We start from the raw sequence: 18,811 nt of genomic DNA on the forward strand, positions 1-18,811 counted from the left end.
ATGGAAGAGGGATTTATCTGGTTTTGCATCTGTATTTCTCAGTTCTTCACATAGTAGGGAATATTTTTTTTCGAAAAATTTCCCTCCAGTTTTATCTCCACGATTTTTTTATAGTCCACCATTTTAGGCAAAACGAGGATTAGGCCAAATGAGTATCCTTATTTCGCCTAAAATGGCGGACATAAAGCTTATTTTTTATCTGTCATAAAAGTGCCAGGTAATTGGTTAGGCGAAACGAGGATTAGGCCAAACGATGCAAGATCATCCTAAGCTGGCCACGCGGTAGATTCCACAAAAAGTGTCCAACTTTAAAATATCACAATGTCATGTCTACCTGATTCCACTGATGTATGGCCAAGTTGGATAGGTACATTTGATGTATTTTGAATAATATTTACAAATCATATACCTATATACAAACAAGCTGGTAAGAGAGGTTTTAAAACTATTATTTTTAACAGAAAATAAAAATATTTCCTTAAACAAATTTGAATGAGACTAATTTTGCTCTTATAAAACACTGACTTTGCTACGAGTAATGACTTCTTATGCTAACAGAAAATACAAAAGTAATACTTCTTATTAAAGGTGGATTTTTTAAAAATTCAATCAACTAAATTTGCAATTTCCTTAATTTTAATCTGTTCTGATGATTGTGTAGTGTATTTAGACATATTATTATTCTAAATATAAATCACAAATGATTAATATCTATTTTTTTAAAGATACTTTGTCTTCTTAACAAAAAGAAACTCCATTTCAGTCAGACATTAGAGGAGAAACTAAGTAATACTATCATTTGACTTTATATTAGTATAGAATTCTTACTCATCAAGACTAAAAATGATTAATCCTACAATTAACACTGTGGACCACATTTTAAGTGTATACTATGAATAAATATTTAATTTTATTAGACTGATGTATGAGACTTGATGTAAATTCAGTTCCGAGTTTTTACACCGTGTAACAAATTATATTGATTAAAACCACTAATTCATTAAATATTTTGTGATGTTACGTAGCTAGAAGATGCTAATAATCATTACAACGCAGTTGGGTTTGTTTCGAGTCAAACAACAACGATAGGCCTACTTTGAGATTATTTTTGTTACAAGTTAGTATGGCTGTTCTAGAAAAACTGTCTACCAATTACTTCGCTTCATTAAGACATATTCCAGTTACACAGTTTTATTAATTACATTCAAAATCTTATGTAAAATCTTCCAAGTACTCTGGATTCTGCCATACCCAGTATATATATACACTGTATACTTAAGACATATTCCAGTCAAATATTTTGTTAATTACTTTCAAAATCTTATGTAAATCATCGAAGTATTTGGGCTCTACCAATCACTAGTGTGTGTATATATACTTAAGACATATTCCAGTCACATAGTTTTATTAATTACTTTCAAAATTTTATGTAAAATCATCGAAGTACTCTGGGTTCTGCCATGCCCTAGTATGGCTAGGCCCTATGACCATGGCCATGCCCTATGACGTCATACTTAAGGCATATTCCAGTCACATAGTTTTATTAATTACTTTCAGAATTTTAAGTAAAATCATCGAAGTCCTCTGGGTTCTTCCAAGCCAGTGTGTATATATACTGTACTTAAGACATATTTCAGTCATATAGTTTTATTAATTACTTCGCAAATCTTATGTAAACTCATCAATGTACTATGGCCTCTGCCAGGCCTCAGTGTGTATATACTTAACAAAGGTTCCAGTCGCACGGTTTTATTTATTACTTTCAAAATCTTATATAAAACAAACCAAGTATCCCAGGATATGCAATATCTCACTGTAGTTTATGTACCACAAAATAATTGCATGTTTGCAGGATTAATATTTTACATACAAAATATTCAAACTTACAGATTACAGGATAAGTTACTTCCATAAAAAAGTTATTCAAACTTGTAGATTACAGGATAAGTTACTTCCAATTATTTCCAATTTTAAGTATAGAATTTTTTATTTATAATGTTTCATTGTACAGATTTCTGTAATCAAATTAGATATTGCTAATATTTTTATAACATATTTTATGGAAACATAAATTACCGAAAAATATTATTATTACTATTAATTAATTCTATTTTAATATAAAATTTTATCTGATTAAAGTTTGAAATTAATTATTTTTTGTAAAACATTTTATTGAAACGAATAAATTTCCAGATAAATTCATTCATATTACTTTTAGACTCTATTTTAATACAGAATTTTCTCTAATCAAACTGGAAATTTTTAATAATTTATATCACACATTTTATACAAATTCATAACTTACAGTTCATTCTTATTATCCTTTGACTGCGTTTAAGTAATAGCATTTTCTTCTCTCATCAAAATTAGAAAAGATAATATTTTATGTAAAATATTTTATATCCAAACTTATAAATTGCAGAGGAAATGCATTCTTATTCGTATCTCTTTCATATCTCTTTTAATTCAGAATAGCTTGTAATCAAACTTATAAATGAAGTTGTGAGTGTTCTATAAACAAAACAGTAGAATATATATTCATCTTGTTTCGAGATAACAAATGACACTTAGTCATTTTCTTTTAAACGTACATTTAATAGTGCAATATCTTGTACTCTTAAAAACAACAATTACTTCAACATGTTTTGTTTTAAAGTATAATATTATCTGCAGTATCTTACTTAACATACAATTAAATTTGCTCATATTTAATTAACATTAAATTAGTTTGTTAATGTTATTGATAAATTAAGTGCTACTGTGTCTTAATCAAAATTAAAAATCATATTTTAAAATTTACTTATTCATTTTTATTAACTAAGATCCGTTTATAGCCGGAAGGCAATTTTACACTAGAAATGTTAATTAAAAAAGAAATGCAAAAGAACTTCATCACATCCTATATAGTGAAAGAATTTCTCGAGCACTTAACTTGACACTGGAAAAATCCTGGAAATCCTAACCAGAGGTTCGGAATTTGAACTTGGGATCCCTCGATTACGAAGCACGAACGCTATCTACTGCAGACTCAAAATATTGTATTTAAAATTAAATCGAAAATTTATTTAAGCAGTTGCCTTTGAATTGTTATAGGGCTATATTTGGTACAAATGTTGTTTGGCTTCATCTAACCGAAAACAAATCGAAAATTTATTTAAGGTAATTTCATAATGTTTGAAACCAATAATACAGTTTCTCAATAAGAATTGAAGTAAGTTCTTTTTTTCGCTTTTCTAATATAAAGAAAATCTTAATTCTTACAGATCCACAATCAAAATTAATCTTCCTATGGCTTTGGGGTCAATATAATCCCAAGGGACACATACCGGGTATATCTTAAACAATTTCTTTGTACTTTGTTTTCGGTTATTGATTATTATAGTATTCCTCTACCTAGTATAGTTCTTTACATAACCAAAAAATTAAAAAGTTAATTATTTTAAATAACGTTGTTAAATAGAAACGTAACATATCAGACCTTGGGGTCATATTGACCCCAATATATAATATTATAATTTTCCTATTATTATTATTATTATTATTATTATTATTATTATTATTATTATTATTATTATTATTATTAAGCCACCCCAAGACACTAGATTAACTATTATTTAGTCTATCTTTTATGTTTGCATGCTTTTATAAGAAATTAAATAATTGGGGTCAAATAGACCCCAAGGACAGGCGTGTGTGTAGGTTTGTAGGGCAATAGGAGGGTTAAAGTAATATTTAGTATTTTCTCTAAATTCTTGTTTTTACATATGTTTTCTTTTACAAAATCGTTCCTTTTAAAAGTAAACAAATTTACTTCAAAATAAAAACGCATCATAGAATTGTATTGAGTTGTAATCTTAACGTAAATTTATATTTATATTGCATAAACAAAATGTGTTTCTAAGTTCTTACAATAAATTTATTTTCATAATTACATCTAAAATTAATAAGTGCATTGTATAAATTATATATTCAATGATAAATATTAAGTTTCATTTGATATCTTAATTTTAAAAAAAAATACATCTAACTCTTATATTTTTATGATTGAAATCAAATTATGATTTGTGTAGACTTCTGTCCTTAATGAATACTTTGTAAAAAGTTTTATTTCCAATTACGCAATATTATGAAAAAGGAGGAATTGCTAAATTGCGGATTCTAATTACATATTGAATTTAATTTTGTTAATATAAATTAATTTTGTTATAATAAATAAGTTTCAAAAAAGTTATATTAATTCGTACAATTACTCTAACTATTCTCGTATAAATAAATTTATCTTTTGTATTTCCTGAAGAAAATTTATTTTTTTATGTTATAAAATCCACTCTTAATAATTTCTACATTATATATATATATATATATATATATATATATATATATATATATATATATATATATATATATATATATATATATATATATATATATATATATTGTATATACAACCACGGATCCAGCATATGATCAAGTGAGGGGCTAAACCATAGTTTGCAGCGTTATCCAATGTAAAGAAAGTAGGATTCAACCCCATTTTATCCAGTGTATACCTGAGCGTCAATAGGGGGCTATATCCCCTGTAGCCTTCCCCTTGAATCCTCGCCTGTATGACAAAATATGACAAAATAAAAGTTAAAGAATCCTTACCATCTTTTAATATGGTCTATTTTGTGAAATATTATTTACCGTACAATTAAAGTTAAAGCTTGATAAATGAAATAAATTTTTATTATACTTGTACGAATGGAATTATTTATTAATTAAAATTCCAGATACAATGCTCGATGCCAATTTCCACTACAATCATTAGGAATCATCAATAATAACAGCAATGGGTGAAAGAAGTGGAAGGAAGTCTCCCAAGACCTTAATTTTAAGGAACTGTCTCAGGATTTGTCTGGTGAAATTGAGGAAAACCTTTCAAAACGAGTCTCTTAGGACGATAGCGCATGAGGTTTGAAAATAGTATTTCTACCGAGCCAAGAATATTAATTACTAACCTACTTTCCCTTATTTCAATACCTATTTACAATAAATTTACTTCTCCTAATAAAAATAAAGTGTATTTTAATAACATATTTATATATTATATTACATATTAGTGGTCAAAAATTGAAGCATATTTGAAAAAAATAAATTTTTTACTATTCGGAATTTATTTATTCATTTTTGGTAAGGGTAAATGGAGAAAAGAGGTTGGTCCACGAAAATTTCGTATAACGCAAATGAAAAATAGGGCTTGTATGTCACACGGGGCAGATGTTGCTCTTCCCGGCGTTACAGTTTCCTGGTACTATAAAAAGATGCAAGGTTATGAGGCGGCGGGGATTATCATTTAAATGAGCGCAGGTTGTATGTGTGGCAAATTGTCGCTACAGAAAACTCAACCCCCCCCTTCTTTCCCTTAACCAGAAGAAAAGAAAGAATTATTAAATTGCACAATTTTCATCATCACTGGTCCATTCATATAAAAAGCACACTTACTCCGTTGTTATGGAAATATATAATGTACACAACTGCGGTGTGCACTTATTATTATTATTATTACTAGCAGCGTTCACCCCGCTTCGCTGCGGTCACCCCGGAACGCAATAAACTTTGTTACTTAGATAACTTTTACTTTTTCGCTTTCAAATTGCAGTAAATGTTAACATTATAGCGCCTGTCATTTATGTTAACCCGCCGAGTGACACGGTCATGCGGATTGCAGTAAATGTTAACATTATATCGCCTGTCATTTATGTTAACCCGCCCCGCTTCGCTGCGGTCACCCCGGAACGCAATAAACTTTGTTACTTAGATAATTTTTACTTTTTCGCTTTCAAATTGCAGTAAATGTTAACATTATAGCGCCTGTCATTTATGTTAACCCGCCGAGTCACATGGTCATGCGGGTTGCATATAAATACGTTAATTTTTACCTATGATGAACTAATAACAAAGGATTTGTACGTATGGACACTTGAATGGTCAATTATCTCAAGACACTGGTAATTAAAAATTAAAGTGATATGATAAAAACCATCTAGGGTCCAAATCCTAACAACCCCCCAAAAATGAAAGAAATTGGTTCAGCCGTATTAGCGTGATGAGTTCACAAAGGATTTGTGCGTTCTCTTTTATATATATAGATTACAAATACAATGAACTTTTTTTTAGTGTTATTGTAGCTGAATTTGTTGAACAGAATACCATAAAAACTGAGACTTGATACAATTAGAGTCACCTTTTTTTTTTTTTTTTTTCATATGAGTCAACACATACAGTTCCATAGGGATAATCCAACTTAACGCAGCTCCTATTCCCTATCTTTTCAATGGGTATTGTAGGAAGCAGCAATATTCAAAATACTTTTCTCGATTTCAAGAGATGAATATTCAAACTTAAGACAGCATATATTCCATATCTTTCCAACGTGTTTTGTAGGAAGCGATAATATACACAATACTTTTCTCGATTTCAAGAGATGAATATTCAAACTTAAGACAGCATATATTCCCTATCTTTCCAACGTGTTTTGTAGGAAGCGACAATATATACGATACTTTTCTCGATTTCAAGAGATGAATATTCAAACTTAAGACAGCATATATTCCCTATCTTTTCAACGTGTTTTGTAGGAAGCGACAATATACACGATACTTTTCTCGATTTCAAAAGATGAATATTCAAACTTAAGACGGCAATCTGTGCTTTTGTAAATTTTGTTTGTTCCATTGTTGAAATAGAGCTTTGTTGCTTAGAAGCATTTATCTGAAGATTAAAAATTAAGTGTTCTAAGCAATGAATAAAATCAAATATTAAAAAAATGTATGAATTATCTTATGGTTAGCTATTCAACATGTCTTTGGAGAGAGTAGCAATATTCATCTCTTGGACTTGATTCAATTATGTGAATATTTCTGAATTCTGCAAAATACATCATGTAAAGAATAGGTTACATGTGCTGCAACTTGTTGGCAATGTTGATGTCTTTACACTCCACTTAAGAATACTATAAACAGCACTTTTAATATGTCATTGATAATACCTCATAGCGTTCCCGGCCTTGCAGAGAAAACTAAATACATGGAAGTTCGTCGGGATCGTAATACTGCAAATTATGGATGCATTACAATATCAAACAATACTTTTGATAAAGTGGATATTTTCAGATATCAAGAATCAATATTTACAGACCAAAACTATACTCATGAAGCAATTAAATGTTGACTAAAAGCACGAAATTCATGTTATTATTCAACTCAAAACCTTTTGTCATCGCGAATTCTGTCGAGGAATTGCCTATTATGCTGTTGCGAAACTTGTTAGCTTACTCTGAGGGAATAACGTAGACTGAAAGTATTTGAGAACAAGATCCTCAGACAAATTTTGGGACCCAAGAGGAACAGGAATGGGGAATGGCGGAAACTTTGTAACGAAGAGCCACATAATTTATACGGTTCACCAAACATTGTTAGGGTATCAAATCTAGGAGGCTCAGGTAGACAGGTCATGCAGCCAGAATAGAAGAAAGAGGAACACTTTCAAAGTTTTAACTAGAAGTCCAATCGGAAAACGACTATTAGGAAGAGTTACGCGCAGATGGGGGGACAATATTAAGATGGATATCGCAGAAATAAGAATACAAAGTAGAAACTAGATCCAGTTCACTAAGGATAGAAGTCAGTGGAGAGCTTTTGTGAACGCGGCATTGAACCTCCATGTTTCATAGGCCATAGAGTTAGTTAGTTAGCGTTTCCGGCCTTACTAAATACTGGAGTATTTTTTTTATAACACCAAAATGCAATGTTAAAATTATCTTACGGTTTTTGTAATTTTTTAATAATCGCTTTTCGAATTCGATACTTGAACTTAATCATAATATTGTAATGCTGGGGTAAGACAAAGATACCAAAGCACATTGAAAAAAAAAATACAGTTTTGTCATTTTTGCAATACGTTTTACAAAACACGTACCGTATAGTTAACCCAGGCATACCAAAAACTTGGGAATATTGAAAGGTAACAAAACCCATCATAAAATTTTCCTAAAATTTTATTTGAGGAACAGAAAAACACTATTAAACAGTGACATAAGTTTGACGTACCATCATCATCATCATAGGTATTCTGCCTTTATTGGCAGGTCACTTGCTGCAGCTGAGAAGCTTCCATGCTCCACGGTCCTCCGCTAACCTTTTCGTCTTCGCGTATGATCTTTCTGTTTTAATATCATCCATTAATTGTAGTCTCTTTCGCCCCCTCCCTCTCTTTCCCGCCACCATACCCTCTAGGACGTCCCTCATGATACAATCTCTTCTTAGGCAATGTCCCAACCAGTTTCTCTTCCTCCTCCTAATAATATCTAAAAGTTTTCTTTTTCACCCACCATTTCTAACACTCTCTCATTCGTTTTCCGCTCGACCCAACTAATTCTTTCCATTCTTCTCCACACCCACATTTCGAAGGCTTCCAGTCGATTTTCGTCACCTTTACGTAATGTCCACGTTTCCGCCCCATACAATACAACACTCCACACGAAGCATTTTATGAGTCTTTTTCTCAACTCTTTGTTCAAGGTCCCACAAAACAGACTTTTCTTTCTTTTAAAGGCTTCTTTCGCCAGTCCTATCCTTGCTTTTATTTCACGTTCGCATTTCATGTCATTACTAAGAACACTACCCAGGTATCGAAAACTATTCACTTGTTCTATTTTCTCCCCCCTACTTTTATATTTGACACAGACCCCTTCGTTCCAATCACCGTGGCTTTTGTCTTTTGACGTACCAGTAATTGTTATCTTACTATCTTTTAATTTAAGATATCGTTGCTTATTTTCAGCCAACCAATTAAAATTATCGTATTATTTTTGTTATTCAGTTAGTGCGATTGAATGTGGGCAGGCTTCAAAAATAAATCTATGATTAGCACCACAAATTTCTGAACATTGACCGAAAAATAATCCTATAAGGCTACTGTTTGCACCTACTTGATTTAAACAGTTTTGCCATTTTCACATGTTGAAAAACCTATTCAGTTGTTCGAACCGCACTAAATCCTCAAGTGTTGACAAATTTCCAGAATCAATTCTAAAATTTAACATAGAGTTTTGTCATTTTTACAGTACGTTTTACAAAACTCATGTGGTTGTCCCAATCATAATAAATTCTGTGGTATTGGAAAATATCCTAAGGGGAAAAAATTACGTAAGTGATTGAATTGAAAGATACCGGTACTTTGTAACTTTAATCAGGCTTCACTATATTCGAAGTGAAGCTATGTAAGTGACGTATTAGTATTACAATCTTAAAATACTGAATAAAGAAGAAATATACATTACGAAGGTGAAGACAAAATGTTGCCGTCTTTAAATGAAAAAGTGAATCATAAGATTAGAACACATCGATGAAGAGATGATTAACTTGGTATGCAGGCGTCGTTAAGTGTATGAGACAAGTGGGGGAAGAGCTAGTTAAGGGATAGAAGGGAAATACAATTGAAGGAGGTGATGCAGTCGAAAGGGGAGTAATCCCACTGAAAAGAGGAGGGGGGAAGTTTAGACTCCTCTGGGAGTGAGTATTGAAACGAGGTAAAATTTTCCACTGGTTCGTGAAACGGTCAACCTGGGACCTGGCAGGGAACTTCCCGCTAATCAGACGGAATGGTTTGAAAGTGCACACACGAAGAGAGGATGGGGGGAATTTTAGTTTTCGAAAGCTGTGACGATCTAAAGTTATCTTTGTCCTCCGTCGCGTACAATCAAACTTGCATGTTTTATAAGCTTTTGAGCTAACTGCTCAATCAATAAATTCACTTTGCTCAAACTACACCAGTTTAATTCTTTTTCTTTCTTTTTTTTTAAAACAAAAAAGCTTGGTCTTTTAATTATCCAGAATTCAAGACTTATTTGCTATAGTATTTTGTATTTCTAAACGATGATCTCGTGTAACCAAATGGGTAACACACAGGTCTTTGATGTGTGGAATCTTAGCCTCGACAACCAGTGAAGGCACAAAATTTTCGTAACCAAAACTTATATGCTTGTCCCAATCATAATAAATTTTGGGGTATTGCAAAATTATGCTTATAGGGAAAAATCTACGGAACCTTAAGTGTATGTAACCTTAGATTCGACAACCAGTGGGGGCACAAAATTTTTAAAGTAAATATGTGTAACCAAAACTCATATGGCTATCCCAATCATAACAAATTATGGGGTATTGCAAAAGTATTCCTATAGTGAAAAATTTTTGGTGCGTGATGTCGAATGTTAAATTATTTCTTGTAGGATTTTCTATCACTGAACTATGATCTCGTGTAACCAAGTGAGTAACGCACAAGTCTTTGGTTTGTGGAACCTTTGGTTCGACAACAAGTGTGGGCACAAAATTTTCGAAATAAATTCGTGTAACCAAAATTTATATGGTTGTCCCAATCATAAAAAATTCTGGGCGTAATTGCAAAAGTACGCCTATACGAAAAAATCTTTGGTGTGTGATGATAGTATTTTGTATCACTGAATAATGATCTCGTGTAACCAAATAGGTAACGCAGAAATCTTTGTTATGTAGAACCTTCGGTTCGACAACTAGCGTGGGCAGAAATTTTTTGAAGTAAATATATGTAACCAAAACTCATACCGGTATGGCTGTCCCAATCATAATAAATTCTGGGTATTGCAAAAGTATGGCTATGGGGAAAAATCTTCGCTGTGTGATGTCGAATTTTAAGCTACTTGTTGTAATATTTTGTATCACCTAACTATGATCTCGTGTAACCAAATAGGTAACGCACATGTCTTTGGTGTGTGGGACCTTAGGTTCAACAACCAGTGAGGGCACAAAACTTTGGAAGTAAATCCATGTAACCAAAACTCGTATGGTTGTCCCGGTCATAATCAATTCTGGGGGATTGCAAAATATGCCTTTAGGAAGAAATCTTTAGTGTGTGATGTTGAATTTTAAGCTACTTGTTGTAGAATTTTTTTTCACTGAATGATGATCTCGCACAACCAAGTGGGTAACGCACAAGTCTTCACTGTATGGAACCTTAGGTTCGACAACCAGTAACAGCATAACATTTTCGAAGTAAATCCGTGTAACCATAACTCATATGGTTGTCCCAGTCATAATCAATTCTGGAGTATTGCAAAAGTGTGCCTTTGGGAAAACAACTAAGGAATCTTAGGTTCGACAACCAGTGAAAGCACCAAATTTTCGAAGTAAATCCGTGTAACCTCATATAAACATTATGAAGAAAGCAGAAAAAAATACATATGTAAAGTAATTATATAATACTGTCATATTATAATATTAAAATTAAAAAGAAATTGTGATCTTGGATTAAAATCGAATCATTTTTATTTTATTTTATTTTTTTAAAAAAGCAGAAATCCTATCGTTTCAGAATGATTACCTTTTGGCCTTGGAAAGAGTTCAGCTTCAACGAGAAACGTTCATATCATAAGAGTATTTTACTTCGACAGGAAGAAGAGTTATAACGTTTCTTATTCTCCAAATTTGTTTATATTACTTCGTAGTACATAGGGTGGTCCGAAAGTGAACATACCCCCCTTTAGTTTCAACAGTAATATAGTTATGGTAGAATGTCTGTACATAGTTACCTTGAAGTCTTAAGAGTCTTAAAAGTCATAAACATCGGTATGATCACCATCCATGTCGTAACACAGCTGAATTCTGCGCCAAGTTCTCGCAGATGTTTTGCGTAGATACTCCGGAGTCACGAAGGTGAAGCCGTGTTCCACAGCTGCTCGTAATCCCTGCATTGTGTGATATCGAGAGTTTCTTACTTGTTGCTTTATGAAACCCCAGAGAGCATTGTCTGGTGTACTCAGATCGGGACTTCTTGGAGACCAGGTAAAGGGAGCTGGTGAAGATGCACAACCTCTTCCAATTATGTCTGATTTAGGTGATTGCGCACCAAGCAGAAAACAGCAGAAAACAAATGAACATAGATAACGATGTTACCAGACAATGCCAAGCAATGCTAAGAAACAAATGTGGGTAAAACTTAAAACAGTCAGAAAACACCAATTAGGCCCATTTCCGGCCCACGCTGTAGTTTTCAAATTACAGTACAATGACGTATGAAGATATATGTTCATCTTGAACACATTCTTGATCCGCGCCTATATTGCTTCAGCTAAGGAGAATGGTTATCACCTGGTTATTAAGAGCTCTGTCTACAGTAAAGACTTGAAATTCGGGATGTTGCTTATATCGCAAGGCAATTGTGAAGTTACTCGAACTAAGAGAATTGGTATATGATCAAGAAAGGTATAAATAGTGCATCTCGATTCATTGATCATAAATTAGCCAGTTGAACGTGCGTGGACTGCGGCTAAAATAAGCTTAGTTTAGGATCTTTTAGAAGGTATCTGTAAAGTTACTGTGCACTATGATTGAATGTTTCTATGTAAGTAACGTATTACCAGTAAACCAAACCCTGAAATACCAAAGCGTTTGCTTACACGTTTCTAGCATCTTTCCTACAAAGTATTTCAAGAAAAACACTGTGTGTAAGGGTTTTCTCGGGATTTTCCCATTTCCTCCCCTTTCTTCATTCCACAATTTCATTCATTATCATCGTCATCATGAATGTCTCCCACAGAGAACAATCATGGGATATTAAATTGGAAAAGGAAAGTATTTTCAAATTATATTATTTTTCAGTGCACAAAAACTTTCCAGTCATCCTGTATAATTCGAATTCACTATTGGTTTAATGCACACTGTATAATAACTAACATATTCAACATTAAAATTGGATGTACGACAATAAGAAAAAGCATTGCAATCTTTTGATTGAATTTATGAATAGCAGAATACTCGTTTTTAGCACGGGAATAATATGTTTCAATTTGAACGTTATATATATATATCCCTCCTCTAAGTTGCAGGGCTGAATTTAGATTTAAACGGCATCGGTAGTGTCACTGTTCACCTCAGTGATCCTCGAAAACTATAGATTCGGCACTAATATTAGTCATTTTCAATTATTTTTATATATCTCTCCCTTTCGCTTCGCTACGTTATGCCGTCAACGTAAAATGACAAAAACCATCCCAGGCCTGAACCTTATCTATGTTGAAAATTTGATCGAGATCGGTTGGGTGGTTCAGTAGTTATTAAAAGTCTTCATCCCGGAAAAATTAAAATACCGCTAATTTTACAGTAATTATGTGATATCTTCAAATAGATAAAAGATAATCGAAATGTGGAACAAAGGCGCCCTAGACAATATTATTTTACGTGAGAAACCGTTATCACGACTCACTTATCTGCTTTCGATTTCGAGCCATTTTGAAAATCGGCATTTATTTTCGCGTTTCAAAACAGCTGAAAACGGAAAGCCACTAGGTGACTTGTGATAACGGTACCTCACGCAAAATAATATTGTCTAGGGCGCTCTTGTTCCGTATTTCAATTATCTTTTATCTATTTGAAGATATCACATAATTACTGTAAAATTAGCGGTGTTTTAATTTCGCCGGGATGAAGACTCTTAAGTCACAAACACAGTTACTTTCATTTTTTATATCTATAGAAGATAGTAAAACCACTAGGAAAAAAAAACATATAAATAGTAATGTTGTATAGTCACAATGAATATAACGAAAACATAAAGAAAAATTCTGTACTCACCTATTTGGTTTCCCTTGAAGATCCATTTGAGGGTTGAAGATTCGTTTCCTATAAGATGTCTTCTGTAGCGGGGTAACACACTTTCACACTTTCACTATGAGGGGAAATTGTTTTGTTTTTATTTCTTTTCTTATTTTTTATCCGAATGATTAATTCATTTCACTTTGTACATTTTCTTCCGTTTATTATTCATTTATTTATTTTATTTATTTTTGTCACTAAAATATTTTTTTCTTCGTCTAATATCAACGACAAAAACAAGAGAAAACTTATGTCATTCATTTTTCTTCTCACCCACGTCACAATGTTATTTTTTTAAAAATCGTTGCACTTAATTTTAAATAAATCACTTTTTTCTTTAACTTTAGAAGCACTTTTCTTCACACACACGTAATAGGAAAGGAATAAAAAAAAACAATAATATGCATATTTTCTTTTTACGAGGGGTGTCGAATATTTCTAGATGGGGGTATGGATCACTGTGTAGGTATTGAGTCAAAGGACAATCACAGAAACTATATACACAAAAACACTCGTAAACACAGATTTGACAAGATTTCAGAGACTTGTATTAGATTTTTCTTTTTCTTTCTTTCTTTTTTGTTGATTACTTTTGACAGAGACACTTTTTTTTTTTTTTTTTTAGCACTTCACTTACGATAAAAGCTGAAACTTTTAGTGTAACGATGAAACTTTTTTTGAGTAATAAAACTGAATATGTCAGTAATACTTCTGAGATTATTACAACAGAAAAGGGTTTATTTTTTAACGAAGAGCCTATATATATCTATGTATTTATCAGATGAAAGGTCATTTGCTTATAAATCCCAATCAGCTGGATAAAAGAAAAATGGGAAGGACCCCACACGCACAGGGTCGCGGTGGCTCAGTGGTAGAGCGTTTACCTCTGGTGCATGGGGTCCCTCGTTCGATCTCAGCTCGCGTCATGTGAACTTTGTGGTGGACAAACATCGTATGTTTGTGTATTTTTATGGGGTTCTCCCGTTTCCTCCCGCTTTCTTCATTTCACCATTTCATTCATTTTTCATTATCACCGTCTCCTTTAGCCTAACGTGGAACGTAAACCTTAAAGATTTCATTTCATTTTCATTTCGCACAGTACAATTTTTCCTTACGAAACACGTTTACTTTACATGATCCTTTAAATGATGTATCATACCTTTTGATTTAAAATTTTTGGGTGAGCCCCAGGACCCCATGATAGAGGGACAAGTAGAACCAACGGAATGCTCCATTTGATGTGTTTTTTTCTCTATTTTCCGCCGTATGTGATTTATAAGCACTGGACATTTTATCTGAAACACCCTATATATATTATTATTATTATTGATAACAAATAGAACAAAAAATATTTTCTACAAAATGTTACATATTCACTTTTCTATCAGAAGAACGCACAATTAATCTAAGGAGAAACTTTTCTGTTTTAATGTTGTATTTTTTTAAAAAAAAAAAATAATTTCTTACGAGGTTTTCAATCAATTTCTTCCAAAATTTAACCTCTCCTTGCATGCGATACTTATAAGTGGACTGTATAAATCCAAAATAAAGTATACAGTCACAAGAGAGTTTGAAAGAAACAAAAGCAATGTGATCTTCCAGCAGTACTAAGCTTTATCTTGACACTTAATACTGTTTTCATGCAAGAACGGCACTTTTTTTTTATTTAAAAATGTAGTTAAATATTTTCAGCCAAGTATCTGGTATCATGTTTGATGTTGTCGTATGTGAAGAGGAAAAAAAAAGCTTTGGAAAACAACGGATTAGTTGCATTATTAACTGAAGTTTAAGATCAACATGTTGTCTATTGTAACACCTTGAAGAAAATATCTTTCGTTTTATTCATAGATTGAATATTGTCCCATTTCTGCTGCAATTTCTTCAGAAGCATAAGCACTGCTGGTTCTGGAGTATGACTTGTTCTTCTCATTTGGGCACAGAGGCGTAAATAAGGGCTCCGTAGATCCCGCATTGCGGGGGACCCCAAGCCATCACGGGGCCCCCAAATCGTGATGTAGGACGTAGAGAAGGGGCCCCATTCCATGTTGTCTGCGGGGTGGCCCCCAAGCCCTTAGTTACGTCACTGTTTGGGCATAATGTTTCTAGTAAAGCTATAAAACTGTTAGGAAGCTGGCCATACAATATGGGTCTGCAGCATCTTGTATTAGAGTACCGACATATACATGAACTGAAAATTTCGTTATTGCCCTATTTGGGTATATTTTTCGTCAGGCAAAATGTGGCCAAAAACATAAATTTCATGGTACGGTGTAGGCAAAAAAAATGAATAATGGCTGTTTCAAGCAATGTACTCGCTTCAAATGATTTAAAGATTTGTCGTGCAGATGGCATTACGTGAAAAGAAAGCAAACAACCACTAGATGGAAATAAAAAGTGAATATATATTGAAAGCATGTTCACGCATCTAAAATTAAATCACTTGCTTTGACTAATAGTATGTGAGAAATAGTTTTTAGTTAGATACTAATGCCATCTGTAGGACTATTCCATCAAACACTTGAATTAAGCACACCACTTTCCGAATAGTCGTTGAGCATCTGGTTTTCTGTTAAATAAAGTACTGCAATTTACATTGACCATCAGAATTAGAATAAAAATCTGTCCCATCTTGTGCAATAATCAAAATTTTCAGCTTCAACGATATATGCCGTTCGAATGTACAATCTTGTTTAAAAAAAACTGACCGCCCATTTCTCTTTTAAGAAATTATATTCTAATAACCAAATGTAGGGCATTTTAGTGTCTTTAGTAGAAATAAAGACCTTAAACAGACAAATGATATTTCGCATGGTTTGTTTTACTTCTATTTAAAGGAGCATAGATGAGTGGTCATATTTATCTTGAATAGAACTGAAGATTGTCAAGTTTACAGAGTTGGATAATTTTACTGCATATTTGTTTAGATGTTTCAATTAAGAATCACATACCTCTCTTGTTTCTTAATTAACTAAATGACACAAAATAAAGCACAGAAAAAATATCATTGAATAGTTTCGATTTATAAAATGAAATCTTTAATTCAACGCTCCATCTTTTGTGTGCTTTGGGCTACAGAAATGGGTACTTCAGAGACCCCATCAATGCGAAATTAAAATACAGCTAATTTTACAGTACTTATGTGATATCTTCAAATAGATCAAAGATAATCGAAATGTGGAACAAGAACTCCCTAGACAATATTATTTTACATGAGTTGCCGTTATCACGACTCACTTATCTGGTTTCGATTTCCAGCCATTTATTTAGAAAATCGGCATTTACTTTCGCGTTTATAAATGGCTGTGAATGGAATGCCACTAGGTGACTCCTGATAACGGTACCTTATGCAAAATAATATTATCTAGGGCACTCATGTTCCACATTTCGATTATCTTTAATCTATTTAAAGATATCACATAATTACTGTAAAATTAGTGGTATTTTAATTTCGCAGTGATTAGGCCTCTTAATTAAAGTGAATGATTATGAAAAAATCAGTAGAATAAGAATGTGAAAGAAAACGTAAGAACCTCAAGGAAACCCATGGACAAGATGCTTTTACCTAACCTGAGATCGAACCCGGGAACTCATCTCTCCAGTAGCAGTAGTACGCAGTAGTTCGTAAAGGGGAGGATTCAAACCTCCCAAGTTCATATGTTTTCAGCACTTTGTATACACATTTGAATATGTTAAATGTTTATTTTTACTTATAATCTTGTTCAAGCGGGGATTAAACCTCGAGATTCTCCATTTGCGTGCGCCACTTCCTGGCACAACAGGTGAGAGCGCTTTTATTGTTGTGATTTGTTTCAACTTATTTCGTTAGAATAAGAATCGAGTGTTTCATGGAGAGGAATTTAAATGAAGATATTTGCTTTCTTAACATTTAGTTAACAAACAAGGGAAGTAAGTGATTCTTGATCGAATACGTAAAGACTTAATATTTCCCCCCAGGTTCCACCAACAATTGCTAACTATGGTTTAAAATTTTAACTAAGAATTTCAAAAAAAAAAAAAAAAGTAACGACACGTTACGATAAATGAGTGATTTTGTATGTGTGTGTGTGTGTGTGTGATCAATAAAATCATTAACAACAGACGTTGGCATTTTAGCAGAACAATCAATTTTCTTAAGAAGAATAGGGGAGGGGCACAGTGGCTTGTGGCAGAGCGCTTATCTTTGCTGCATGGGGTCCCTGGTTCGATTCTCACACAAGTAAATTTGTGGTGGACAACATCGTGTTCGTGGGTTTTCATACGATACTCCCGTTTCCTCCCACTTTCTCATTCCACCAATTCTTGCAGCATCATTCTCTTGCCTTAATCATCGTCTCATTTAACCTAAAGGGCATAAACGTGGGACGTTAAACTGAAATATTTCGTTTACATATTCTTTTCAAGAAGTATTTCATTCATAGTAATTTTATTGGGCCTAAAATTAAACCTGCACTGAACAAAATTTACTTTTTATTGCGGAACACTAGGGATGCGCACGAGACGAGTCGAGACAGGATTTTCCTGACAAAATTCGAGACACAGCTCTTCTAATAGAAAAATATACATTTTTCGAGTCGAGACATCACTTTTATAGCACATTTTCGAGACGAGACAGTCTCAAATCTTGTCTCGTGCGCATCCCTACGGAATACAGAATCCCTCAGAAACTAAATAATATTTAGGTTACGTTGGGAACTTCAGTAAATAATGAAATTTTGTTCACTTTCATTTATATCTCGAATACATAGTTTGCAAAAAAGAAATCTTTTTTTAAAAAAATGACGGAAAATTTACCATATTTTGGCACTTAAAAATTGAAATATTAATGTATTTGACATAGTAGTGGATAAAATAATAAATGTCGCTAAACAAAAAAAAAATATATATATATATATATATATATATATATATATATATATATATATATATATATATATATCAAATTGTCTTCTTTTGTAACATTTGAAAGAAACAATAAATTAATCAGAAACGAGAAAAGATTTGACAGCTTACCAACACAAGCAGCTGATGGAACAAGCAACCGTAATTCTGGAGCCTTGAAAAACAATGCTGGCAATGAATTGTTGCGTAAAATGTGTAACTAGACGCCGAGGCATGAATCTGAACAGGAATATTTCTCATATCAA

At 32.8% G+C, this 18,811-nt stretch overlaps 1 long non-coding RNA gene across 1 annotated transcript in view; it reads right to left on the minus strand.

Moving 5' to 3' along the window:
• Positions 1–18,506, minus strand: part of LOC145686831 (uncharacterized) — a 190,024-nt gene extending 171,518 nt beyond the window's left edge. Inside the window, exon 1 of the long non-coding RNA XR_014131654.1 lies at positions 13,647–18,506. This is a non-coding gene — a long non-coding RNA (uncharacterized LOC145686831). The remainder of the gene's footprint in view (positions 1–13,646) is intronic.
• Positions 18,507–18,811: the final 305 nt, after the last annotated feature.

Source organism: Thermobia domestica, chromosome 5 (genome assembly GCF_964235325.1).
Source record: "Thermobia domestica chromosome 5, izTheDome1.hap1.1, whole genome shotgun sequence".
Lineage (NCBI taxonomy): Eukaryota > Metazoa > Arthropoda > Insecta > Zygentoma > Lepismatidae > Thermobia > Thermobia domestica.